Source organism: Lissotriton helveticus, chromosome 8, assembly GCF_964261635.1.
Source record: "Lissotriton helveticus chromosome 8, aLisHel1.1, whole genome shotgun sequence".
NCBI lineage: Eukaryota > Metazoa > Chordata > Amphibia > Caudata > Salamandridae > Lissotriton > Lissotriton helveticus.
In genome coordinates, this window is record NC_136069.1 from 448,639,238 (window position 1) to 448,666,597 (window position 27,360).

A 27,360-nucleotide genomic window follows, 5' to 3' on the forward strand; every position below is an offset into this window, starting at 1 on the left:
CTAATCTGGTAGATCTCGTAGATCTTGGTGTCTAAATGAATATGAAAATCTAATGTGATTTTTAGGTCTCGCCTGTCGATGCGCATGCGCATCGAGCTTGCGAGACTATTGCGGCTTAACCACTCTTTAACTAACTTGCAAGGAATCGTGGCGATTCCTTGCAGTGCCCGTGACTTTTAAGCTCAATGCGCATGTGCATTGAGCTTAAAAGCGCGTGCACATCAGTTCCCTCAGCCGCACTCCAGGCCCCTGCTGTTTTCACACCCTCTCCCCGCTCCGCCCCCTCCCCTGCCCGCCGTGTCGCAGATCACAGAAGCTTGTTTATCTACTTTCAAGCGCACGGCCGCTAGGCCGTGCCTCCCCTACTCTCCTACCCCCTCCTCCTCCTACTCTCCTCCCCTGCCTGCCGTGCCGCACCTCTCCCCTCTCCCCGCTCCGCCCCCTCCCCTGCCCGCTCAACAAAGCAAACACTAAAAGGTACGGCCTTTTCTTTTTTACTCGAACGTTTTTTAGCCATTGTCTAACATTAAATCACCTATTTATTCTGTAATGGTTTGTGAATACGCGTGTAAGTGAATAACAGATGGCTTGTTTCCTTTTGTAACGTATCGTTTGTTACCTCTGTTTTTTTTCCCGTGGCCGCCTCAGTTTCATTTTTTCCGTGCTATCTCACAAGCGCGGCCGCTCACTTTTATTTTCTTCCCGCAGGATTGGTCTGTGCATAGAAAAGTAGGGCTGGGGCTGCTTTGAGCCAAGTGGCACAGGAGGTGGGGTGGGCAATCCCAGTTAAAGTCAGCATGCAATCCTAGTACCAGCACAGCTAATGTCAAGGCACTCAAGAAGATAAGGGCCCGCTTCCCAGCGTCATGCAGTGTCCATGGGTACAGCAGCACAAGCAGCCCCAACAGCACCTACGTCAGGCCCCTCGGGCAGTTTGTACTAGAGGGTAGAAGCACAGCGCGTCCGAATGCTCCACACTTGGCTCCCACCACCCTTATCGCACCACCCCGCAGCTTCATGGGGGCTGGCAGGGGTGTCACGGCACCACAGGGCATCACAGTCCATGGCCCACTAGATCACCACTCTGCAGTTTGCAGCCGGGAATCGGCTCCACGTCCTCACCCCCCAGCACCGGATGTCAGCAGCTTAGCGCCAGCAGCCTTGCCTCTCGGGCCGTAGCCTAACTCCCAGCCATTGTAGATGGGGCCCCCAGACCTGCCACAATGTTGTTCGCAGTGGTGCCTTCTCCTTCAGGCACAGCAGGGCAGTCAGGAAGCACGGGAAGGGACTCTGCGGGCACACAGCAGGGCTCATCATAGAATAATCACCGGATAAACGGGGCAAATAGCATAGCTCACTTAGAGCACTCCCGCCATGATGGCTGCTCAAGCCACGACCCCCAACCTCCCTCATATTAAATTGTATTCATGTGTAGTGTTATTTAACCTACAGGATTCAGGGATTATGCACTATGGTTTTCCTTACATGAGGTTATTGTATTCATGTGTACTGTTCTTTGATACACAGGATTGTGTTATTATGTGCTACTGTTTTCCTATGTGGTGTTTTTCCTTGCAAGGTTTTTACCCAAAATCTGATTTAACGCCTCAGAGGCTGGATGAGCTGAGGGCTCAGACAGTTTTCAGGACTCTGTTGGTTTCGTGGATGTTGTTAATCTCCTGAGTTTTATTTTTGACATTTTGCTACGATGGAGGTGCTCCAATTCACAATTTCTTTCCATGAATTCATCCTGTACCACAAGAGAGAACAAGCACTGGCGTTGCCAATAGGTCTCGCAGTAGGAAAGTTGGAGCTATTGGTTTTGTAAATGACAAAGCCCTTTAATTTTTTAAAAAGAAAACAAAAATAAAAGGCATTGTTATTTGCAATAGCTCCAACTTTCCTACTGCGAGACCTATTGGCAACGCCAGTGCTTGTTCTAAATTGGTGTAGGACTTCCTAATTGAGTGTGTGTCAAATGTATTGACTGTGCTTGTTACAGGTGGCTAACGCTACCCTTTGATAAGCCTAAACTGCTCCACCACCCTACCACAAATACAGCATTTGGGATTTTTAACCACATTGGTGCTAAGGCAATTCCCGCTGGGTGCTGAAAAGCTTTGAAACCCACTTTACATGACAAGGTCAGCTCGTCATAAGCACAGCTCCAGTGTGCCTCATGACGAGCTGACCTTGTCATTAGCATGGAAGGGGTTAAAGAATGCCCCTGTACACTAATAAGGGATACCTGGACTCTGCACAGCTGGAACACTAAAGAGAGCCTTCTACGGTGAGATAAAGCTATTCTTCACACAGGAGGGTGCCATGTTAAGCTCGACTAGGGCAAAGTGATAAACTACTGTTACAGGTATGTAACTTTACATTTTTCCAGCATTCCTCAGTACGAGGCATTGTATTATGAGAGTTCAAATGGCACTCTCCAGGCGTCCCATCCCCCAGCTGATCTACTACTTGTAGATTTCGAAAAGAAATTTGACTCAGTGGACTGGTCTTTTCTCGGGGCTGTTCTTGAGCACACTGGACTGGGGAAGTACATGAGGCGCCTTACCGACACCCTCTAGCCCCAGACCTTCGCAAAAATCTGAGTCGATAGCTCACTCTCACACCGGTTCCTATTCTGGGACTGGCTGTCTTCTACCACAATTACTTTAAAACTACCTTTGAGCCATTAACAGCTACCGGTTTTAAGGCCCTAGCCTTCTTGGTTAAGCCGCCGGACTCATTGCTGTTAAGGGACTTCTATCACCTGCCGGGACCGAAGGCTGGCTTCGCAGACAAGCTTAGCATGATTCTTAGATCTTCTATCTCAAATACTAATTTTCTGGTGTTAGGCGATTAGCCCGTAAGCTGATCGAAGTAATGAACTCGTTTGGACTACCCCTAATCTCCAGAGGTACAAAGCATAGAGCGGATCACATACTTGATGGTATTTTCTCCAACTATCCAGTTATCACCTTCCTTCCGTCCCTTTCTCTCATCTGGTCTGATCACAGGGTACTTAAATGACAGATAACAATGAAAAAACCATCATGAATAGAGACATGCTTCAACGAAATCCGAGCACAGTATGGCACAAAGTACAGTCAGACAAACTGCGAGATGACATTATCTCTGTTCCCTGCCATCCAGATGATAATCCAGAGCAAAGCCCCTAGTCCCATGCAAGATCAATAAAGCTAGAATGGGAGGGCGTGCTTTTTCATATCTGGCCCCCTTCCATTGGAACAGGTTACCGGAAGCAATGCGTGGCTGTACATCTTTGGGTCACTTCAAAAGAGTTTAAAGACCTGGCTGTTTTAAGAGTCTAGGCCGTTCGAGGGTCCTGCTTCTTCTGTACTGCCGGGCGCCGAGAGATCCCCCCCGGGGATGATTCGCTGCGCCATTAAATGTTAAATAAATAAATAAATAAATAAATAAAAAGCGTCAATTTCTCGTCCTGGCTAAATTCTGCATTGGCCGGGAGAGGCGATCAAACAAATAAATGTAGCCAAGAAAGTATCACAGCCTTGGTACAATGAAAATCTTTCACAATCCAGGCAGGACTGCCGGAGACAAAAACATAAATGGAGAAAAAACTATGAGGTTAAGGAGAAAATTACCTATAAAAACAAACTAGCCAACCATAAAAAACGCATCTTGGTGGCAAAAACGAACAAGTTACTTACCTTCGGTAACGATATATCTGTAAGAAACAGTAGTTAGTATTAGATTCCTTACCTTAGAATATCCCCAGGCGTCAGTCTGGATCCGGAAACTTTTGCGTAGCAGTACCCCTGCGCGTCGGTAGGCGTCGTCTGCAGGCGTCCCCTGCGGCTCCGCGTCGTCGGCGTCGTGCGCCGTGATGACGTCGCTGGAGTATATAGACGCCGCCTCCGCGCGCTGACGTCAGTTCTTTGCACACAGCTTTTCCGCGCCAGAACACGCAGAGCCATGTGAGAACTAACACTGGTGCCATTTGAAACTAGGGCCCTGAAAGGGATGACCTTAACCCTAGGTATCAGTTCGCAGAACGGGGAGGACGGGTGGGGCGGTAAGGAATCTAATACTAACTACTGTTTCTTACAGATATATCGTTACCGAAGGTAAGTAACTTGTTCAGCTGAAAGAAACAGGTTAGTATTAGATTCCTTACCTTAGAATAGATACCCCAGCAATACCAACCCCAGTGGTGGGTCTGCGAACCAATACAAACCTACACCAGAAAGTCCTGGAGGACCGAACGGCCAAAGAAGCCATCCCTCCGGACTTGACTGTCCAGGCAGTAGTGCCTCGCAAAGGTGTGCAGCGAGGCCCACGTAGCCGCCTGGCAAATGTCCTGCAAAGGGACTCCCCGGCCCAGGGCAGTAGTAGCCGCCGTGGCCCGAGTGGAATGGGCCCTCAGCCCAACAGGAGGCTCCTTCCGAGCCAAAGAGTAGCATGCTTTGATGCACAGGACGACCCACCGAGAGATGGTTCGTTTCTGTACCGCCCTTCCCTTCTTCTCACCCACGTAGCCAACAAACAGTTGGTCATCCACCCGGAACTGGCGTGTGCGATCCATATAAAATGAAAGCGCACGTTTTGGGTCCAGACGATGGAGCCGCTCTTCATCCTTCGAAGGATGCGGAGGCGGGAAGAAGGAGGGTAAGGTGATGGACTGCCCGATGTGAAAAGCAGAAACTACTTGTCCTAAGAACCACCTTGTCAGGATGGACGGACATGAAAGGAGGTTTGACAGAAAGAGCCTGGAGCTCACTCACTCTCCTGGCAGAGGTGATGGCAACCAGGAAGGCCGTCTTTAAAGTGAGAAGACGGAGAGGACAGGAATGAAGCGGCTTAAAGGGAGCACACATCAAGAATGTCAGAACCAGGTTCAAGTCCCACTGAGGCATCACGAACGGAACAGGAGGATACATGTGCGTGATGCCTTTCAAGAATCTCAGTACAATAGGGGACTTGAATAAAGATGGCTGATCAGGTAGCCTTAAGAAGGCGGAAAGGGCAGAAAGGTAGCCCTTGATAGCCCTTGATAGTGCCCAGAGCAGAGCCCTGCTGGGCAAGAGAAAGAAGGAAGAGGAGAACCTCGGAAAGAGGGGCAGAAAGGGGATCCACAGCCTTTGCTGTGCACCATGCCACAAATCTGTTCCACCGGCAGGCATATACCGACTTTGTGGAGGGACGCCTGGCTGCCAGAATCACATCACAGACTTCAGGAGGCAAGTCGAATGGCTTCAACTGTCGCCGCTCAATCTCCACGCATGGAGGTGGAGGCTGGACAGGTTCGGGTGGAGGGCCGTCCCCTGCTGCTGCGACAGAAGGTCCTCCTGAAGGGGCAGGCGGATCGAGGGACCGACTGACATGCTGAGTAGCTCGGGATACCAGTATCTTCGAGCCCAGTCCGGAGCCACAAGGATAACTTGGGCCCGGTCGCGCCTGATCTTCTTCAGCACTCTGGGCAGAAGTGGTATAGGCGGAAAGGCGTACAACAGACCGCAGCTCCACTCGCGCCGAAAGGCGTCGCCGAGCGAGTGCCGTCTTGGAAACTCCAACGCGCAGAACTGATGACATTGCGCGTTCTCTTCTGTGGCGAATAGATCTAACCAAGGCTCTCCCCATTGCTGAAAGAGGCCGTTCGCCACGTCCGAGTTCAGACGCCATTCGTGATCCACCGAGCACCGACGGCTGAGTTCGTCCGCCCTGGCGTTCAGAGAACCTGCCAGGTGTTGAACCGTCAGAGTCACGCCCTGACGTTCCAGCCATTGCCAGAGGCGCAGAGCCTCCTGGCAAAGGGTCCACGACCCCACACCGCCCTGTTTGCTGCAGTACCACATGGCGGTGGTGTTGTCCGTGAACACCTGCACTACACTCCCGTTGACAAAGGGGAGGAATGCCTTCAGTGCTAGGCGAATCGCCCGCAGCTCCAACATGTTGATATGGAGCCGGGACTCCGCCGGAGACCAGATGCCTCTGATCTCCGCCTCTCCCAAGTGGCCTCCCCAGCCCTGGAGGGACGCGTCCGTCACAACTACGTGCTCCGGTTGGGGAAGGGAGAGGGATCTGCCTCTGACCCAATCGCGGTCCGTAAGCCACCACTGCAACTGTCTCGCAGTGCCCTCCGAGATCAGGACATGGTCGGACAGGTTGCCCTGATGCTGGGCCCACTGAAACTTCAGGTCCCACTGCAGAGCCCGCATCCGCCATCTGGCGTGATGCACCAGAAGGATGCAGGAGGCCATCAGCCCCAGAAGCCGCAGCGTCAACCTGACCGAAACCCGGGACAACGGCTGAAAGATGGGAATCAGAGCCTGAATATCCCGGACCCGCCGTTCCGGAGGATAAACCCGAAACTGCGCCGAGTCGAGAACCGCTCCGATGAAAAGGAGCTTTTGAGAGGGACACAGGTGTGACTTCGGCACATTGATGGAAAACCCCAGCTCGTGCAGGAGGTCTGCCGTCATCTGAAGGTGGTGGACGACTGTTTGGGGCGAGCCCGCCTTCAACAACCAGTCGTCGAGGTAGGGGAAGACTGAAACCCCTAACCGGCGCAGATGAGCTGCGACCACCGCCATCACTTTCGTGAACACCCGTGGGGCGCTGGTAAGGCCGAATGGGAGCACGATAAACTGAAAGTGCTCGTGGCCTACCGTGAACCGCAGGTAACGCCGGTGGGCCGGCAGGACGGGGATGTGAAAATACGCATCCTGCAAGTCCAACGCTACCATCCAGTCTTGTGGGTCTAGAGCAGCCAAGACCTGAGCCAAAGTCAACATCTTGAACTTCTCCTTCCGGAGGAAGCCGTTGACGTTCCGTAGGTCCAAGATAGGACGTAGGCCCCCTTTGTCCTTCTTGGGCACCAGAAAGTAGTGGGAGTAGCAACCACACCCTACTTCTGGCCCAGGAACGCGCTCGATGGCCCCCTTGGCCAAGAGGGCCGTAACTTCCTCCTGCAGAAGTGTCAAGTGGTCCCCCGACACACGGTGGTTCTGCGGTGGCATGGCTGGAGGAGTGGACTCGAAGGGGAGGGAGTAGCCCCTTTAGACGAGCTGCAGCACCCACCTGTCCGATGTAATCGTGCGCCAGCGGGAGTGGTGATGGCGAACCCTGCCACCCACTGGCGTCACATGGGCCCGAAAGCTCGGACTAGGAAGATTTGGAGGCTGCTGCGGGGGGAGGTGTGGACTGACCTCGCCGCTGCCCTCTACCGCCACCACGGCGGAATCCACGGCCGCCACCGCGCTGGGGAGCATTCTGCGGCACGTGGCTGGCAGCACGCGTGGGACCGCCCCTTCCTTGGCCACGAAAGGGGCGAAACGAACCCGGTTGCTGGCGCTGGGTCGAAAGACCCAAGGACTTGGCCGTGACCCTGGAGTCCTTGAAGCGCTCAAGCGCGTTGTCCGCCTTGTCACCGAACAGGCGACTGCCATCGAAAGGCATGTCCATGAGGGCATTCTGGACGTCCGGCGAGAAGTTGGCGGATCTCAGCCAAGCATGGCGACGAATCGCCACCGTCGTGGAAATAGCCCGTCCCAGCGAGTCGGTCGTGTCAAGACCACACCTTATCGAATACCTCGCCGCGTCCCGGCCTTCAACCAAGGCCTGGTTGAGCTTATCCCGCACCTCCTGCGGGCATTGCGGCAGACACTCCGCGACCGTGTCCCACAGAGAGTAGGTGTAGCGGCCCAAGAGGCATGCGGTATTGCAAGACCGCAGTCCAGCACTCAAAGACGAAAAGACCTTCTTGCCAAATTGGTCATATCGCTTCGATTCCCGATCGGGCGGAGCCGTCGGGAATGCGGACTGGGAAGTGGAGGCCTGGATCACCAGACTCTCCGGGGAGGGATGGGTGGAAAGGAAGGCAGGGTCGTCCGAACACGGACGGTGACGCCTGGCAACGTTTCGGTCAACCGGTGCACCGGAAGCGGGCCTGGACCAGGTGCCCAAAAGGACATCCGTCAGGGCCTCATTAAACGGCAGCAGAGGCTCCTGTGGGCATGACTGCGGTTTAAATACTTCGGTGAGGATGTTAGGTTTCACCTTAGCGACGGGGAGCTCAAGGCTCAAGGCCTTGGCAGCCCTCATCAGGACCACCGAATAGGCAGCCCCCGCCTCCGACGCCACAGGGGAAGGCGAGACAAACCCAGGGTTGGGCGACTCGTCCAGACCACTGGCATCACCTAAGTCACCTACCCAGTCCACGTCATACTGGCAGGCTCGTGACAAAGGGTCCTCAGACCCCTCCCAACCCTCTCCATAATCGTCCTCATCGCCATAGTTCGAGTCGACGATATAAACCGGCTCCTCAGAGCCAATGGGCCCCAACGGCGCCGGACTCTGCGTCGGACGATGCCGGTCCGACTCCGTGTCAGGAGTCAGAGAGGGAACGGGGGTGGCCCCGCGCGGCGCCGGGGACCCGACGCCGGCCGGAACCGACGGCGGAGTCACGGCGCCGCGCGGAGGCGGCACCGCGGGTTGCCCCAATGGAATCGGCACCGGAGAGGCCGGTGGACCAGCCGGCGACGACCCTGAAGGGCCCAGCGGCGCCGGGGCCGGAGCCGCCGGCGGCGCCGGGGCCGGAGCACTCGGCGGCGTCGGGGCAGGTGCACCCGAACTGCTCGGGCTCCCAGACGGGACCGACGGGCCCGCAGGCGCCGTAGGCCCCGCCGGAGGAGACATCGCCCTCATAGCCATGAGGAACTCCTCAATCTCCTCGCGCGACGCGCCTTCCCCAGGGACCGACGGGTATGGGGCAGTCGGCGACCCCCGCGGGGGTGGGGCCACCCGAACCCCCGGCCGCATCACGCGGGCGTCGGGGGGAGTCGGGGGTACGATGACGACGCCCCGACTTCTTGTGTCGCTTACCTGATGAACCGGAGGAATGGTGGCGACTCCCGGAGCGCTCATGGCGGCTCCGCGATCATTCCCTCGACCGCCCCCTCGACCTCCGACCGGACCGGGACCGCTCTCGACGCGGGGCCGACACTCGGAGCTCGAGCAGCTTGCGGGACCGCTCCCGTCTAGCTTTACTTGTCAAGGCCCGGCAGTCGACGCAGGACTCCACGTCGTGGTCCGCGCCCAGACACCGGAGGCAGAGTCGATGGTGGTCGGTGACCGACATCAGGCGGTCGCACCCGTCGCAACTCTTAAACCTGGGCATCCTACCGGCACCTTGAAGAAAGAGTTATAGTTAACAAAAACTTGGTCAAAAGACTGGAGTACTGCTCTTCGGATCTGCGCTAACTGGCGCGGAAAAAAGAAGAACTGACGTCAGCGCGCGGAGGCGGCGTCTATATACTCCAGCGACGTCATCACGGCGCACGACGCCGACGACGCGGAGCCACAGGGGACGCCTGCAGACGACGCCTAACGACGCGCAGGGGTACTGCTACGCAAAAGTTTCCGGATCCAGACTGACGCCTGGGGATATTCTAAGGTAAGGAATCTAATACTAACCTGTTTCTTTCAGATCTCCTATTACTCTGATCACATAAAAGCAGCTTGTGACACAAATAAAAACCTCTTTTCAGTCATAAAAAAACTGGTAGTACCTGCCAACGCGAACTCAACAGTAATCAATCAAAACTACTGCGATGTTCTGGCAAACTTCTTTCAAGAAAAGGTTACTAAAATCTTTAACAATTTCACTGCTGGGAGGGCAGAGAGACAACAGGATGAGCACCCCGCAACTGTCTCATTAGGTAACATCAGTTTCCCCACTTTTAGGATCCCATCGAAAGAATAACTCACAAACTTAAACCCACTTATCAAATCTGGTGCCCCGCAAAACCCCTGCCTCCCTATAATTATGCATATGATTCCTGCACAAGTGGCAACATTTGGAGGCAAACCCTCAATAATATGTTTACAGGAGGAACCTTTCCTACACAATAGTATCAAGCCTCTGTACTGCCCCTTTTCAAAAAAGAAAACCACAATGCCCTGGACCCAAACAATTACCACCCCATATCCAGACTCCCTTTCGCTGCTAAGCTGGCTGAAAGAGTTATGAATTAACAACTGAGTTCCTAAAGGGAAACTCACTACTGGTGGACTCACAACATGGGTTCAGGAAAAACTGGAGCACTGAGTCCGCCTTGCTGAAGGCCTCATAAGATATACGGTGTTGGAACCTAAATATGTCAGGTCACCTAGGGTAGCCTGGCCTAGGGTAAGACAAAATCACTACAGGCACATGTGTAAAGGTTGCAGACCACGCAGCAGTAATTCAATGCAATAACACGCAAAAATGACACTACACCAAAATTTGTGTAAAAATACGAGCTTGTTTATAAAAATATTCTCTGCTCTCTTGTCTTCAGATATCACAGTTCAGTACATTACATTTAACCATGAAATTATGAAGATTTTCAAAGTTGCCAAATTATGTCATTAATCAGCATTAACAGCACATTACATTAGTCTCCAAACTTTGCTAGACTTGACTCCTCTGAAGGGTTTTATACCTTTTCCCCCTCTCCACCTTTGACTCCAAAAGAATGGGCTAGCCTCACTCACTTTAGTTTCTCTAAGCAAGGGGGGGTTGGAATATAGTTATTTAATCACAAAACGGGGAACATCCTACATTCAAAGTTAAGTTTCAGAAGATCCTTTCAAGAAACTAGATGGGCATTACCCAGTACTAGCCCAATCCTAATATAGCCAACCGGAAGTCTTTGCTCCTTTAAGAGAGACGCTAAAGCCTCCAAGTTCCCCCTCACGACCTCTCCTTACTTTGTTTTATGTTGGGCCCACCGGCCGGTGTCTCCGTTTGCTGGGGGGGAAAAAGACAAAAGGACCCAGACTCCTCCGGCCGAAGTTGCGGCCCCTCGTCCCTCCTCCTCGTTAGCGCGGAGTCAGGGAAAGAGGACACACCAGTCGCACCTCTCCGCTTGAAGTGCGCTCTCCTTTGGAAACCGGGCCGCCCCGCTCCCTCTCTTCTCAGAGAAGCAGGGGCCCGCCTTGATGTAGCTCCCAGCGCTTAAGCGGGAAGCCCGGAGCTCGGCGACTGCTCCCCGAAGATCTCCTCACCGGCTGCTGACAGGATTTCCCCCGCGAGGACGCATGCGCGGGGAGTAAGCAGACCAGCCAACAGAGTCTGCTCCGCCTGCCTGACGCGGGTAGTGGCTCCGCAGCGGCCTGCTCGGTCCTAGGCCCCTCCTGTGATGGATCACCAGTTCAACTTGGAATATGCGCAGTGGCGCCGGGCACTATACAACTAGTCCCCTTTTTCTCTTTCTTAAAGCAGCGCTGTCACGGAAGCGCGATCAGCGCCCCAGGGGTCCCGCTCACGGCGGAATCAGGGAAGACGGCTCAGCCCCAATAACCCTGTCACCCCACTCTTTCTCCTCACGAGTGGGGAGGTTTGCTCACACGCTGCAGGACCAAACACCGGTAAGGGGGTCTCGGCGTCATGCAGGGCAGGAACCTGCTTCACACCATGGAGAGAGGGGGTTAGAGGTGGAATCCCTCACATTTGGGCCCCCAGATCTCCAGTTACAGCAGTAATCCACTAACCCTCCATACTGGACAGGAACAGGTGCACAGGAGAACTCCTTGTTTGGTTCCCACAGCAGGGATCTCCGCAGCTCGACAGTCCACTGGGATTAACCCCTTCACCTAACTTGGGCACCTCCCTGACCAGGGTCAGCAGGACGAAACTAACTCTGCTAGGACAGCAGGAATGGGGGGCGGGGAACCCAGACAGAGGGCAACCCTTGTAGAGCAGTCCACCCTTAAGGACCCTATCCCTTCCAGACCTCAGCCTTCACTCTAGCTTTTCCTCACTGGCAAGACAAAATGGTTGCCCAGCATTCCGCCTTTTATAGGCTGACCCTCAGAGGTCCAGAAGGGACCAGAAGGTTCTGGAATGCCCTATTCTATCCTATGGGACAGGTTCTAGGTATGTCAGTTCTGACAGTTGGTAGCCACCATTTTGTGACTCCAAAGAAATTCCTGTCAGGAAAGGCCTCTAGGCCTGAGGTGAAAAACTATAAGGGCGAAAGAGCACCTATCCCCCAGACCAACACCTTGAAAAATCTAGTGGACACAAAAAAAATTAATAAGGGTATGAGGGGCAAAAAGGGGACAAAATAAATAATAAATTGGAGGGACTACGCAAAAGGCCAGACAGGTCTAACATACGGGAAATGCTTGATAGGGGAGGGACACCAGGTTTGATACTGCTGGACCTCTCCGCAGCGTTTCATACGGTTTGCCACGAGATCTTGGCTGATCGTTTGTGAGGCCTGGGGATAGAGGACACAGCATTAGATCTTCTCAAATGTTTCCTAGCAAATAGGCAACAAAGTGTGACGTTAGGCAAGTTTACATCCAAGCCTTTCTCCCTGCCCTGTGGAGTTCCGCAGGGCTCGGCATTAAGCCCAACATTGTTCAATCTTTGCGTTACAACTCTGGGGACAATAATTAAAAACTCAGGCCTTAGTGTCATATGCTGATGACACCCAAATTGTGTTATCACTAGCAAAGCCTGAAAACTCTGGTACGGCCTTCAGAATTTTTATGAGCAAAGTGAGTAACTGGATGGACCACAACTGCCTCAAGTTAAATGCAGCTAAAACGGAGGTCATTATTTTTGGCAATAACACTCTATACTGGACGCTGGAATGGTGGCCGCCTGAGCTGGGCCCAGCTCCTGAACCTTCAAATAAAGTTAAAAATCTAGGTCTCCTGCTAGAGAGAGAGTTGAAGCTAAAGGATCAAGTGAATAAAATTACATATGTGTCATTCTATTCCTTAAAACTCATAAAAAAGATTGAAACATTCCTGCCCCATGAATTTCTGAAAACAGTACTCATCGCTTAGGTACTTACTAGGATAGATTACTGCAACATTCTTTATCTTAACCTTGCATCAGGTCCTATGAAAAGGCTCCAGACATTATCAAATGATGCGGCTCGTTTTCTCTTTAAGATTCCTAAATATGAATCGGCAAAAGGCGCCATTAGGAACCTCCATTGGCTTCCAGTCAGACAACGTTCTAGGTTCAAGGCTCTCTGCCTGGCCTACAAGTCTTTGCACGGACTGGGATCAGCCCATTGTAAGGAGAAGCTCAAATGGTACGTCCCAGGCACAACTCTCCGTTCTGTAGCCGCCATGATCTGACTGTGCCCTCCTTCAAGAGGACTACCTGGGATGGGAAAAGCTCCTTCAGGACCACAGCGGTGCTCTGGAATAGTCTTCCACTGACACTTAAAGCCGCTCCCTCCTTACTTATGTTCAGAAAAGCCCTGAAGACCTGGCTTTTCTTACAGGACTGGTAAACATCTGACCACCTGGTAGATTTTTGTATAACAGCTTTGTAGTTACACCCGTCACCTACTAGCGCCAAGATGCCCTCGGGCAGGAGTTTGCGCTTTATAAATCACATTCATTCATGTTCACTCCCTAAGGATTTCCCCTGTCTCCTTTATTATTTGTCCTTGTGATAGAGGCACCATGATGGCTTCACTTAAACCAGGAGTGTTTGGTACCAAATCGCTCCCTGTAATACATCCACACTGATGCCAGCGTGGGATGAATTAAACTATGTACTCAGAGGTGTCACCTGAAAACCTACCAACCAGGGGACCTGGTGTGGGCACTGAGTGGCTTTAGGAAGCTTTAAAGGCCTGCAGCCTTTGTAATGCGACCCCCACCATCTGCTGCTAGCAGCAGATGGCAGCCCCTGGCTCGCACTCCCCAGTTTGGACGGGAAAACCTAAATAAACTAGCTGTCCACCTTTGCCAACTCCACTCCCAATGCAGAATTTGCACCCTGCACCCAGCTGCCCCTGAGCAGCTGATGATGAATGTTTGGTGCTGTTGTGTGCCCCTCCCACCTTGTGCTTGACCTAACCCCCAAAGCTTGGCCCCTTACAACTGATTTACCTACCTACAAGCAGTGTGGATTCGAGCACCCCCAGTGTCCATTGAAACACATTGGTCTGAACTCAGATTGTGACCGCTGCACCTGGCTGCCCCTGTGCCACTGGTGGTGCAGCTTTGGGACTCACCTGACCCTTGTTCCTTGGTGACCTTAGGTCCCCCAGACTGGAACTGTAAGCCTGATACTTACCCGTATAACCGCGTTATTGCTTTCCTTTATAGGATAACACACTGAACTGCTCTGAAACAGGTTTAAGTGTAAATTTCTGAAAGAGAACAGTATTTCTACTTAAATACGTACTAACCTTATTGCCAAGATCTTGGTCTTAAAATAAAGTACAACGCTTAGTTTTCTAAAATTGGTGTGGATTTGTCTTTTTTAGTCATGTGACCATTATTGGACAATGCTGCTCACACACACTACCACTAATAGAGCATGCTGCAAGCCTGTGCACACGTCCACATCAGTTGCAGAATAAGTACTGTGTCCTAAAATTCTCTCAGAGGAAACATTCAATGTACAGAAATATAATAAAAATAACGATGAATAATCAGGACTGTTGTGTTCTTCTTTTGATCCTGAACGGTTGCCCAGCCAATACGCGTTTCGTCTGGGGAAGTACCCCTAGACTTCATCAGGGCTTGAGGCAATGAGAAAGGGCCCTTGAATCTCTGTCGGTTGTACTTTCGTCCCGGCAGGCTAATGAAAACAAGAAAGTATCCAAAGCAAAGGGGGGTACAGAATAAAGACCATAAGGTGGAGCCAAAATGTAGTCTTGTACTTCCATCGCCTCTGCCACATGAGGGGTGCAGTTGGCAGAGGTGGACACACCACCTTCCCTCACTTGTTTTTCCCACCGGTTCTCCCACCCAAAGTGGAGGGTAGAACCAGTGGGGACCAGTTGCTGAAAGGCGGCATGCCTTTGAAGCTTCTCCTTTGTCCCAGGATGTCCATTGTTTCAGGCCCCCTAGAGCAGTAGTTCTTGACCCAGGGGTCCAGAAACATGTCTGTTGGTGGCAGCTTAAGCAGACACTCGGTCAGGTCACTAGAAGTTGGTCGAATTTCAGGGGGCATCTCTAAGGTGCCCTCTGTTGTGCATTTTACATTAAATCCCACACTGGCATCAGTGTGGGTTTAATGTGCTGTGAAGTTTGATACCAAACTTCCCAGTCTTCAGTGTAGCCATTATGGTGTTGTGGAGTTTGTAATGACAAACTCCCAGCACCATATACTCTTAATGGCAGCACTGCACTTAGTGTCCAGGAATGGACTTGGGCACTGTAGGGATACAGGGCGCATGCACCTGTACCCTCACCACTGGCATAGAGCACCCAGCTAGAGAGGTTACTGATTTATGCCAGGGCAGTGGTTTGTGGGCATGGCACACAGGGATGTGTGCCATGTCGACTCTTCACTTTGTTCTGCACCAAGACACGCAGCCTGCAAAGGCAGCGTGTATGTGTCGGGGTACAGGACCTCTGAGGGTGGCACAATAAGTGCTACAGCCCTTAGAGGCCTTCTCTGGTCACAGTGCCTGGGTACCTGTGGTACCATTTACCAGGGGCTGAAATGTGGCCAGAGATGCCAATTGGGTTTTAGGTTTCAATGCAGTTTTAGGGAAGGAACATGGGCCCTGGGTACCTGATTTCAGGAGCCCATGGGCATACTCAAAGAAGATCAGCAATTCAGCAAAAAGTGGGGGCATGCCATGCAAGAAAGAGGGCACTTTCTCACACATAGGCAACGAGATTTGTGGCCCCTGGGCTGATCTAACACTTGCGGGTATTCACACATTAGTCACTAAGCGAGACATCCCTTGAAGATCGAACGCCCCAAACATCTCTTCGCTAGTGGAATGGAGGGGAAGAGTGGACTGTTGCACCCAATTGAAAAACAAAAGTCCATCTATACTGCACGTGGCTGTGCGCAAAAGCACAAGATAGTGAAGATGAGAGCCCCCCCTCCCCAATAACTTTCTCTTACTATCGGTTAGAGGCGAGATTATTTCTCTCTCATGAGCAGTTGCAATTAGGAAACCTGTGAAAGTATATATGGAGAATGTGGGAAGCAGGGTGAAATTTACACTCTGCATTTTGAATGATGCTTAGCAGCATACATAGGTACTGTTTTGTGTTAACAATGGGGAAAAGGTAGTTAAAGTTTCTAGTAAAAAGTAGTAATCTTACGTTTACAGTTGTGTCCATAAGAAAGAGGAAGTGTCTACCAGTCTTCCCTCTTTTCTTCTTAAATCTCCTGGGTCAGCATCCCTGTCTGCGAGTGTGACAGAGGGTCACAATGTAAGTTTAGTGACCCCTGACAGAAACCTTCAGAGTATTATGAAATTGTGGATTGGTGCTGAGGTTGATACATCTTTGGGACATTCAGAATATTTTCAGGAGGCAGATTGACTCTTGTGGTCTACAACTATTGCTTCCTATTGTCAAAGACCAAAACTGCAGGATCTAGAAACTTTAAGTGTTTGCTTTCTAAGAGTGAGGACAATATTAATTGCATGTTCAAAAGCTCATCCACTAGAGCAATTTCTGATTCAATGGTGCAATTCAGAAAACATCTCACTACCTAATTCTTCACAATAATCTTTCCGTCCCAGACTGTAGGTCTTCCCTGCCGCCACCTCACACTACTATGTTGCTTTACTTCTAATCACCTCCATGTTGAACCACTTAGGGCATAATAAAGAATTTGGTGAAGGATTACCCCATTAATCAGCTAAACACACGGTTCCCCCCACCCCCACCCCTCATTTACTGGTCAGATGAGTTCCGATGCCAGAGATTAAACTGGCTTCTCATGGTACTTTAGCACAACAGAGAAGCTAAGTTACGCTTATCTTGTGCCCTTTAGAGCATGGCTACCACAGTTGATTTTTCCATGCCTGCATACGACATGACCATGGCAGGCAAACCTTGCCAAGAAAACAGCCTGCATGTCAGGAACACTAATATATTTTTAGGTTTAAACACTCACACTCCTGTTTTAGCAGTTTGCTTGAAAAAGTAAACAAAAAATGCCAAGAGAGCGGTACAAATGGCAACAGTTTGGTATTGAGTTATACCCTACACTGCATCTACCCGACTAGTGGAAGCACTGTACCCATAATATTATCTGGCAGGCAGGTATGACTGAAATATTTCAGTCAATCCTTTGCCGGGTAGCAGAGGCAAAGGCCTCTGCTGATCCAGCAGGCCAACTGTCAGGGTCTAAAAAAAACTTTCTGTACTCCGCAAACATTGTTACCAGCATATGTCTGTATTCTCTAATGTTGCTGTGTATCCTGAAGCAACAAGCAGTTCTTCACTTATCTTATTGACTAGGTTTGCACTTTTCAAATCTTGCCCAATAAAAATAAATAAATAATAAACCAAGATTCACCACAATGAACACACATATTGTACTAAAAATTGGGAATCAGCAGCATACACTGCATTCATGGAATCAAAAGCTAAGGCAGTGACGTACGCACTTTCAAATTGAACTCCAAACTAGGTAGCCCGACAACTGGACCCATTAGAAAGCTTATAAAAGCTAAATTACTCCCTTCAATTACATATGGCTAACTAGCATTCCCCGCGGCATCAATCAACATCATGGAGCGTGCCAATTGCCGGGCATTTAAACAGATTTTCCTTATACCCGCTCATGCTCGAAACACCTTGGTACGGCTTGAATTTTGGCTAAACAAACAGCGCTATGAACAGTGGGCGTTGATTGTTCGGTATTATCGAGGGGTCTGTGCTGCCCCCTCAAAACACAATGAAGGCAACTGTGAAGGAAATTTAACTGCCTGCACTGAATTGCACCTTGACTTGTCCAACTGGCAGGATTTTATTTACCAACCTGGAATTTTAAAAACCATTTTAAAGAAACAAGTTAGGCTACTATCCAAGGAAGATGACATGATGGAACTAGAGTCCTCTAGTAGTAACAGCAGTCTACTAGCCAGTTCCTTTCACGATAAACTGAGCCAGCCATACCTTGACTCCGACTTATACAAGCCTATTTTAAAGCAAATTCTGTCCGTGAGATTGATGGTATTACCAATAAAAGACATCAATAGGAGTTGGAAATCACTAGAGTCGGTTACTACTTGTAGATTGTGCCATCAGTACCAGGAATCTATGACCCACATGATCTCCTTATGCCATCGCTTGAATTATGCATGTCGCACTTTGCTGAAACCCCTCTTTTTAAACTATGGGATACGCACCTGCACAGACGCTATGAAACTTCTCTTCAAGATGGAGATTCCAATGGAATTAGCAAGATTAGCGAAATTCACACATAAGGTGAAAGGACTACTACACAGTGACTTAGTCAAAGACTAGAAACAAACAGTAGTTTTAACCTACGTTTCATTGCTGTAATTATGAGAATGGCTCAGAAATTATTATGTTTTAGATATGTTTAACAGTTTTGTTAAATGAAATGACCATGCTTATTTATGATCGAACCCAACCAGTTTCTTTTTGTAACAATTTTAATTAACTGAAACAATAAACAAAAACAAATACTAAAAATGCATTAAACGAAATAGGGTTGGGATGTAAATCACAGAACGTAATACTAAAAGATCAATATAAATCAACAGTGAAGAGTGCCAAAGCACAATGGTAACTACAGCACATTCTAAGAAAAAGGCTGCAAGTAGTAGGTAGACAAAAAACACTCTAGACCCCACTCACGGTGATTTATATGACAAAAATCTGGATCATAAGGTACACATACCTAGTCTTCAATTAAGTACTGACAGACAAAAGCATTGCTGGAACCTGTTGGCAGAGTCTGAATGCTCTTTGCGGTAGTAAGGGAGCCTTCAAGACCAGAACCCATGTTCTAAACCATAAAAGTGTTTTCTCCACTTGTAATGGATTTTTGCATTGGACACCCCGTCTCAAATGCACTCTCCTCAACTGCAGATCGGCCTCTAGACACTCCTCCACCATCGCTGATCTCATCTTAACACTGGACCTGGACCTAATCATCATGACTGAAACCTGGCTAACCGAATCTTCTACACCTATAATGGACATTCTGGTTCCTCCAAACTACCACATCATTAGACTTGACAGGCCCGGCAAAATAGGTGGTGGAATCGCATGCATTTACAGGAACAATCTCTCTGTGCTGAAAGTCACCTCCCCCTCCCTACCCTCCCCAACTTCCTGTGAATACATCTGCCTCGATATTATCAGTGAAGGCAAACCGATATGCTCTCTTCACGGCATTTACCACCCACCAGGGGACAACCCCACCTTCTCCCAACAAATCATGGATATGATCTCAACCAATTCCGGACGACAGCTCACCCAAATATACCTCGGTGACTTCAACCTCCACTGGAACGATCACAATGACGCAGTGGTAAATAGTCTTAAAAATGTCCTCAATGCCCTCGACCTCACCCAAATATGCAACAGCCCGACCCACGAGAAAGGCTCTATCCTCGACCTGATCATCTCCAAAGAAGACTCTATTGAACTCGAATCTATCCAACCCTGTGACTGGTCAGATCATCATATTGTCACATTCTTCATCAATGAAAAAGTCAAATTTAACCCAGCTCAATCCGCCAAGCCCAAAATCTGGAAAAGAGACCTGAAAAAACTCAACCCAAACTCTTTACCCCCTAACAGCTGCAATCTCCTACTTCCCCCCTACCGGCACTACGGACGTTCAATCCTTGACTGACCACTATCTCAGTGCAATGACCTCAATAATTAATGAGGCTGCACCTATGCAACTAAAAAAGAGTCTCCACTAAAATCTCCAATCCATGGTACGACGGGAGTCTCAATGAGGACAGACGAGCCATGCGAATGGCAGAGCGCACCTGGAGATCAGCTCCCTCTGCACTGCACCTAAGAACATTGAAGAGAGAGAAACGCATACTTCAGGAAAATTAAACGCTTAAAAACAGTTTACTTCAGCCTCCAGCTCGACCAAGCAAAAAACCGTCCGAGAAAACTGTTTGAACTAATCAGAACACAATGCAAGGAACAACCCCAGCCACTCAGCAATATGCGCGAGGCTCCTTCATGTGAAGACTTCTCTGCTTTCTTTATCCAAAAAACTGACAACATAAAGAGCGATCTCATCATTGACGCAAGCCTCTACTCTAAACCTCACTGCATAGCACCCACTGAACGAAAAAACAATGCTACATGGTCATCCTTTGTCACCTACTCTGAAGAAGAAATTGGCAAACTGCTCAGCACCTTGAAACCATCCAATCACCTCACGGACCCCCTTCCTGCTAACGCTGTAAAAGACTTTACCCCTTTGCTCCTCCCACTCTGGACTAAAATTGTCAACAGCTCACTTCAACAAGGAATCATCCCTGACTCCCTCAAAGTTGGACAAGTCACACCTTTACTAAAGAAACCTACAGCTGACCCCTCTGATTTAAACAACTACCGTCCTATTACCAATATCCCCACTCTCGCCAAACTGTTGGAAAAATGCGCGCAACTACAACTAACTAAACACATTGATCAGTTTGATCTCCTCAACCCTCATCAATCAGGCTTCCGAGCAGGACACAGTACAGAAACTGCTATGACCCATATAATTGACGACGCCCTTCAAATCCTAGATCAAAACGATACTTGCCTCCTCATCCTTCTTGATCTCTCTTCAGCATTCGACACTGTTAAACTTGAGAATTTACTCGAACTATTAAACACAAGAATGGGTCTATCTGGGACTGTTCTCAAGTGGTTCACTTCCTTTCTACACAACAGGTCGCAGAAATTCAAGAGCAACAATCTGATGTCCTCGCCAATACCTGTTTCGTTAGGCGTCCCCCAAGGCTCCTCCCTATCCCCAACTTTGTTCAACCTAGTTATGGAACCTCTCACCTCCTTGCTGCAAGCATCCAATGTACACTTTCACATGTACGCCGATGATACCCAACTATATCTCAAATTACAATCCCCCAAAGACATTTTGCTCCTGAACTCAACAATCAGAAGCACCCAATCCTGGCTTGCCGATAATCATCTCAAACTCAATGCTCTGAAAACTGAGTTCCTTCTTATCTCACCTCCCGCTAAGATCTCTACCACTCAAAATTGGCTTAAACACCAAACTGCTCTCAATGTCCAATCCACCATCGTGGACTCAGCAAAATCTTTAGGCATAACACTTGACACCAATCTCAACATGCAGCAACATATCAGCAAGGCAACCAAGGGAGCGAACCACCAAATCAATACCCTGAGGAAACTTAAACCCTTCCTCCCAGCCAAAGACTTCCAAACTGCAGTACAAGCACTAGTCATCCCTCGAATAGAATATGGCAGCATCGCCCTCTGCGGACTCCCCCTAACTACTACCGCACCCCTAAGAGCTTCTCTAAATGCTGCAGCGAGACTCATCACTGGGTCAAAAAAACACTCACATATCTCCCCTGACTTGAAATTCCTGAACTGGCTGCCTTTTGAAGCCAGAATACATCTGAAAATCGCCTGCATGACGCACAAGGCTATCCACCTGAGCTCACCCGGCTATCTCACTCAGAAGTTGACAATTTCTGGCGGCTCTAGAAACACCAGAGGCACAAACAACCTTCTGCTGAAGCCTCGAAGATTCCGGAAGGAAAAAAACTTATAAACGCTCCTTCTCAGGAATGGCACCCAGGATATGGAACTCACTCCCTCCTGAAACGAGGCTTATCCCCTCCACTACACTGTTTAAGAAAGAAGTAAAAGCTATCCTCATGGCTAAACACACTTGAAGTATTATTTGGAAATCTTTTAAGACTCTGCACTGATCTGTACTACTTGTTCGACCCCTTTGCCTATATTGTTTTACTTGTATTATCGACTTACGTGATTTTCTATGCTCCCACGTATTTGTACTATTAGCATTACTGACGTACCTGTTTGACTATGTTCCCTCATGTTCCCCCTTTCTATGTAAAGCGCTCTGATATCTGCAAAGATCTTGTTCGCGCTATATAAAACTTTCAAAATAAAAAAAAATAAAAAAAATCTACAAGCAGGGAGTTGGAATACCCTAAGGGTATGTGAAAACATGCAAATGTATACTTTTGGATATATATACACACGTTGTTCTTTGACCTTGATGAGCCTTATAAAAGAGAGGAAGGTTACTCATTTCTAGGGTTGGAGTGAAACGCCAACAAAACTGGTTGGAGATTTGGAGGAAGCTGTGCCTCAAGGTCGCAAAAATATTTTTCCCCTGGAGGGAAAACAAAAATTGAATTCAAATTTACAATACAAAATGCTCATATGATTAAATACTCACATATACTTTTGCATGTGTAAATGACATGCACAAATGTCAAAAATAAGCCTTCAAACCGAGGCTGTTGCAGGGTTCCAGCCATATCCGGGAAAACCTTAGTCAATCCTAAAAAAGTATGTGCAATCACAGTCAGAAACGTGTGGGTGCCAGGGGCGTAACACAGGCCCCCGCAGCCCCAGCGTTGCGGGGGGCCCCGCACTCCAGGGGCTCCCTCACTAACTTCATCATGATGATGAATTGATTCGTGCGCATGGTACTGTTATAAATTACATGGTGAGCAAGCAAGGCATGCATGGGCCTCAGAAGCTAATCGCTCAAGGTGCAGTGCGCAGAGGCTTGCTCTGGTCTGCATGAATTAAACAGCTGCAGCTGAACACGTGTGGGCCCAGACAAGGCCCCTGAGGCTCTTCATAAATGGTGCCCGGCCGGGGCCCCTTGTAGCTTTGCTGCACAGCATTTACAATGTGTAGCAGAGCATTAAAAAAATGTAAAAGAAAAGAAAATCTATGACTTGACCCACCATCATTTTGTTGGCGCACAGAGGCAAAAAGCACGAGCTGGCCTACAAAATGATGCCAGCGCTTTAATAGTTTCATTTTGTTTGCCGATACGGGATAAACAAAAAGAAAAAGTAAACAGGCCTGAGGCTGTTATAAATGGTGCGCGCTGCGGCCCCGCCGGGGCCCCTGAGGCTCTTCATAAATGGTGCCGGGCCGGGGCCCTCCTGAGGCTGTTAATAAATGGTGCGCACCGCGCCCCGCACCGGCCTCTGAGGCTCTTTAGATTAAAATGGTTGGTCAGGGTTAGTGCATGTGGCGCACAGTTGCTTTTGCGACGCGTCTGCATGTTCTTCTGAGTGGGGGCAGGGCTGGTGACCAATGCCTGGCTGGCCTGATTTGAATTTGTCCTGACGTACACATTGAGCGCGTGCAATTAAAAGTGTGCGTGAGACTGAATGAGGTGTGGCATCCCAAGAAGACCCAGCCACGCTTCTATGCAGGACTGTCCAAAGTCCGCCACTGGCCATAATTTATTACTAGCCCCCCGGCCCCTGCCTGGCTAGCCTTGCCCTGGGCCCTGCCATCTGCCCGTCCCGCTCGCTCCTAAGACTGAAGCTGCAGGCCAGGCCCAGCCCTCAGGTCAGGTCAGGTGAGTCTGCGTCCGAGGCCGAGCCTAGTAGCAGGAGAGTGGGTGGTGGCGAGGACCGTCGGAGACGGAGTCTCAGTGGGTGGCGGGGTGGTAATCAGATAATGTGGATTGAAATTCAGGGAGGGCATCATGGTGGGGTTCGGTCGGTGAGTGCATTGTGAGAGTGCAGTGAGAGTCCCTGCACAGGTTGTATAGGATTCATGTACTTGCAATGAGCTGATAAAAAGTGGGATAAACAATGCATTCATCTGCTGTGGTGTTAGTGACTACAACAAGAGGTAGGGCGTTAACGCGGGGGAGCACTGCCAGTTCAACCACAGCAGGACGAATTATGGGCACTCAGCTTGCGCTGGAATGCTCCCGTTTCCCATCCCAAATCCAGCTTACATAATTTGTTTTCTTTCTCATAGCTAAATCTTTCTTGGGTCACAAGTGGAATGAAGAAAATACTTTCACATTGCCTCAAATTTTTTAATCTCTTTTTGGGCTGCACTCTGCGTACACCCAGGCTTGGATGGCAGAGGCAGCGCACAAGGCCCTGTGTGTGCGCGCGCGCACACTCTGCTCAGGACCGCAGAACCAGTGCCGGCGTGTGCTCATGTACACAGCCTTGGAAGGCAGTTCCAGAGTCTGATTTATAAATAATCTACGTGTGCATACTCCAGGGTAGGCCAGCGGTAAACCAGCTCTCAGGGGCCAAAGACGGGTAGCCAGCTTGTGATGTCAGAGACACCCGGCCGGCAATAAAAGTAAAACATAGTGTGTCTTATGCTGCTCACCTCCCTGTCAATTGGTTTTTTTAGCCTGCTCCTCAATCACCTCATCATTCGACTGCTACGTGCTACCAGAAGGCTCCGGTACCGGACAGATGAAAGACAAAATCGATAATCAAATGTCTTCATAAATTTTTTTTAAAAACATGCACACAGCATAACCTCCCTTTCAAAGGCGGGCCAGAGAGCATGAATAACGTCATGTCAGCCTTCTTAGGCATGTCAGAGTAAGCAAGAGCAAAATAGTTAAAAGTGTCAGAGAAACAGCAGATCAGAAAAAGAGGACTGTAAATAAGAGAAGATAATGTAAATGAAGTTAAGGTGAGCAAGAGCAGAAGCAAGAGGCTATTGAGAAGGGCAAGTAAAAGTGGATTGCAAATAAAATGAGAACTTGGATAGACTGAAAAACTTTGTGAGGGGAGTGTCAGAGGAGGGTTTCAGCAAGTTTGCGTGAGTTGAATCCTAGATGTGTGAAACACAAAAGAAGTTCTAGACCACAGTCAGGTAAGACTAGAAGATGAAAAAAAGTGAGGTTGTAATGCAGAGGGGAGGACAGTGAGATGACTGTCAGTGGAGAGGTGTGTGCGAGTATGTATGCGTGTGGTAGAGGAAGGCGAGACGTGGGGTACGACAACTCACTGTGCCATTGGAACTAAGCTACACTTGACTAAAGAGCCTAAATCAGAGCGAAACCAGTCTTGGGCTGCTAGTGCTCCTGTTCATACAGGGCCTGGCAGTTCGGGCTGGACTGTCCCACTGCAGCAGTGGCCAAGAATGATTTGCACATGCCTGGGTCTATTCTGAGGTAGAATGATGGGCAAAAGAATAATGGGTTGGAATGCTACAAGAGTAATTTCTAATGGTCCGACTTAATATAAGCATTCTTCCCATCACCTTCTGTGTGTTTGATATTAACAATACAAGCAGTAAATGAGGTACCACTGGCTCTAGAGTGGGATGGTGCAGAAAGATGTGCCTTCCACCAGGATGGCAAAAATACTAATACTGGCCCAAGATGGTGGAGCAGGACATAGAAACAGGTTCTAGGAGGAAGTACCAGACAATGTAGGAGGGATAGAGTGTGTAAGAAGGGAAAAGGGAGAAAAGTGTGACAGTGTGTGTAAGACGTTGGTGGGATAAAAGAGGGCAAGGAAGGGAGGTGCGAATGGAGAGTAAGAGGGATGTGCTTGTATGTTAAGAGTATTTCCCATTTTCTCATTAGAACTTAGAGAAAAACCATATAGAGGCATTTCATTTAAATGTTGGAGGTTTCAAATCAAAATATACTAGATTTCTCGGTGGTAGGGCAAAGTGGCAGGTGGTGGGCTGGGCCGCCGGGGGGGGGGGCTCCATGTGCTTTGCAGGGGGGCTCCCGCAAGTTTCGTTACGCCACTGGTGGGTGCAGATTTCCAATTATTTTTGTGAATGAGGTCCGATGTTAGGTTAATGTGGATAGAGTGGAGAGGGTGAGATTCCTGCCATAAACTACACAGGAAGTGGTTCTTACCTCCTGACAAGCCCTGTAGAAACAGGATCCTGTTCTCAAATCATGGAAGGTTTCACTCTACATTCTATCATATATTACTTTGACTGAGATGCTAGAGTGTTCCATGAATGTATACTCACATTTTTTTAAACATTTTTTGTAGCTATTCAAGGAGTAAGATGACTTGGCCAAAGGCTGGCCTTTTTCCTTTACAATGTACTCCAGCAGAGTTGTGAGCCTTGGTTTCCAACATAAACGGATTTCAGTACATCTTTGACAATAGAACCAACAGTTCACCCACTGCAACAAAATTCTTATTAGCCTGCTAAGAATCAAGCTTTTTTTTTTACCATGAACATGTAATTAAAAAAAAGCATTGCCTGGCACATTATCAAGGTATGCTGGACATGAGTGCTCAAGTTTCGTTCCAACAATAAATTATATAATGAAATGTGCAGGCTCACTCTGAGGTATGCAAGACAAAACATACTTGATTACAAATGTGGCAGCCAGAATAGAAGTACCTGCATCATTTAAATAAATAAATCAATCAGGGATTTGTGAAGCGTGTTAGTTACCCGTGAGGGTCTCTAGGCGCGCGCAGGGGGGGGGGGGGGGGGGGGGGTAGGTGGGAGCGGTGCAGCTCCGATTCAGCAGAAGAGCCAGGTATTGAGGCTCCTCCTGAAGGTGTGCAGAGTGGAGGAACGTCTGATGTTGAGCAGGAGCTCGTTCCTGGTCTTTGCTGCAATGTAGGAGTAGGCTCCTTCACCCGCTTTGCCTCTGTGGATGCGCAATGTTTCGGCGAGGTCTGCGGAGCGGAGGTTTCTCTTGGTTATGTGGAAGGAGACTCTTTCGCTGAGGTAGTGGGGTCCGGTGTTGTGGATGGAATTGTAGGCATGAGTGAGTAGCTTGAAGGTTACCCTCTTCTCGACAGGGAGCCAGTGGCGGTCACGTACGTGCTGGGTGATGTGGTCATATCATGGGATGCAGAGGACGAGTCACAGTGTTGTTCTGGATGGTCTGGAGTTTTTGGAGCAGGGATTTGTTGATTTCGGCATAGTCCAGTCTGCTTGTTATGAGTACATCGGTGACGCTCTTTCTGGATTTAGAGGGGATTCCATTTGAAGGTCTTGCGAAGGATGCAGAGGTTGTTGAAGCACGTGGAGAAGACGGTGTTGATCTGTCGGGTCATGGTGAAGGAGGAGTAGAGTATGATGCGGAGGTTCCGGGTGTAGCCAGAGGCAGTAGGGGGAGGGCAGTGGGCCACCAGGTGTTGTCCCACGCTGAGGGGGTGGGTCGGAGGACGAGGACTTCTGTCTTCTCAGAGTTGAGCTTCAGACAGCTGCTACTCATCCAGGATGCAACGTCTTTCATTCCTTCCTAGAAGCGGAGTCTGGTGGTGTTGGGTTCTTTCGTGAGGGAGAGGATGAGCTGGGTGTCGTCAGCGTAGGATACTATGCTCAGTCCATGCTGTCCGACAATGGCAGCGAGGGGTTCATGTAGATGTTGAAGAGCGTGGGGTTGAGCAATGATCTTTGGGGTACTCCGCAGTTTTCTGTGGGTTTGGGGAGGAATGGTGGGAGTCTTATTTTTTGGGTTTGGGCGGTGAGAAAAGAGCGGATCCAGCTGAGGGCGGTTCCCTGTTGACCGGCATTGTGGAGTCTGGTGGTGAGAGTGCGGTGGGAGACAGTGTCGAAGGCTGCAGAGGTCTAGTAGGATGAGGGCTGCCGTGCGGCCCTGGTCGAGGAGAGTGCGGATGTCATCTGTGGTGGCGAGGAGGA

General features: G+C 49.5%; 1 protein-coding gene across 3 annotated transcripts in view; it reads right to left on the reverse strand.

Moving 5' to 3' along the window:
• ZC3H13 (zinc finger CCCH-type containing 13) overlaps window positions 1-27,360 on the reverse strand; it is a 401,604-nt gene that overhangs the window by 284,709 nt on the left and 89,535 nt on the right. The window lies entirely within an intron of this gene.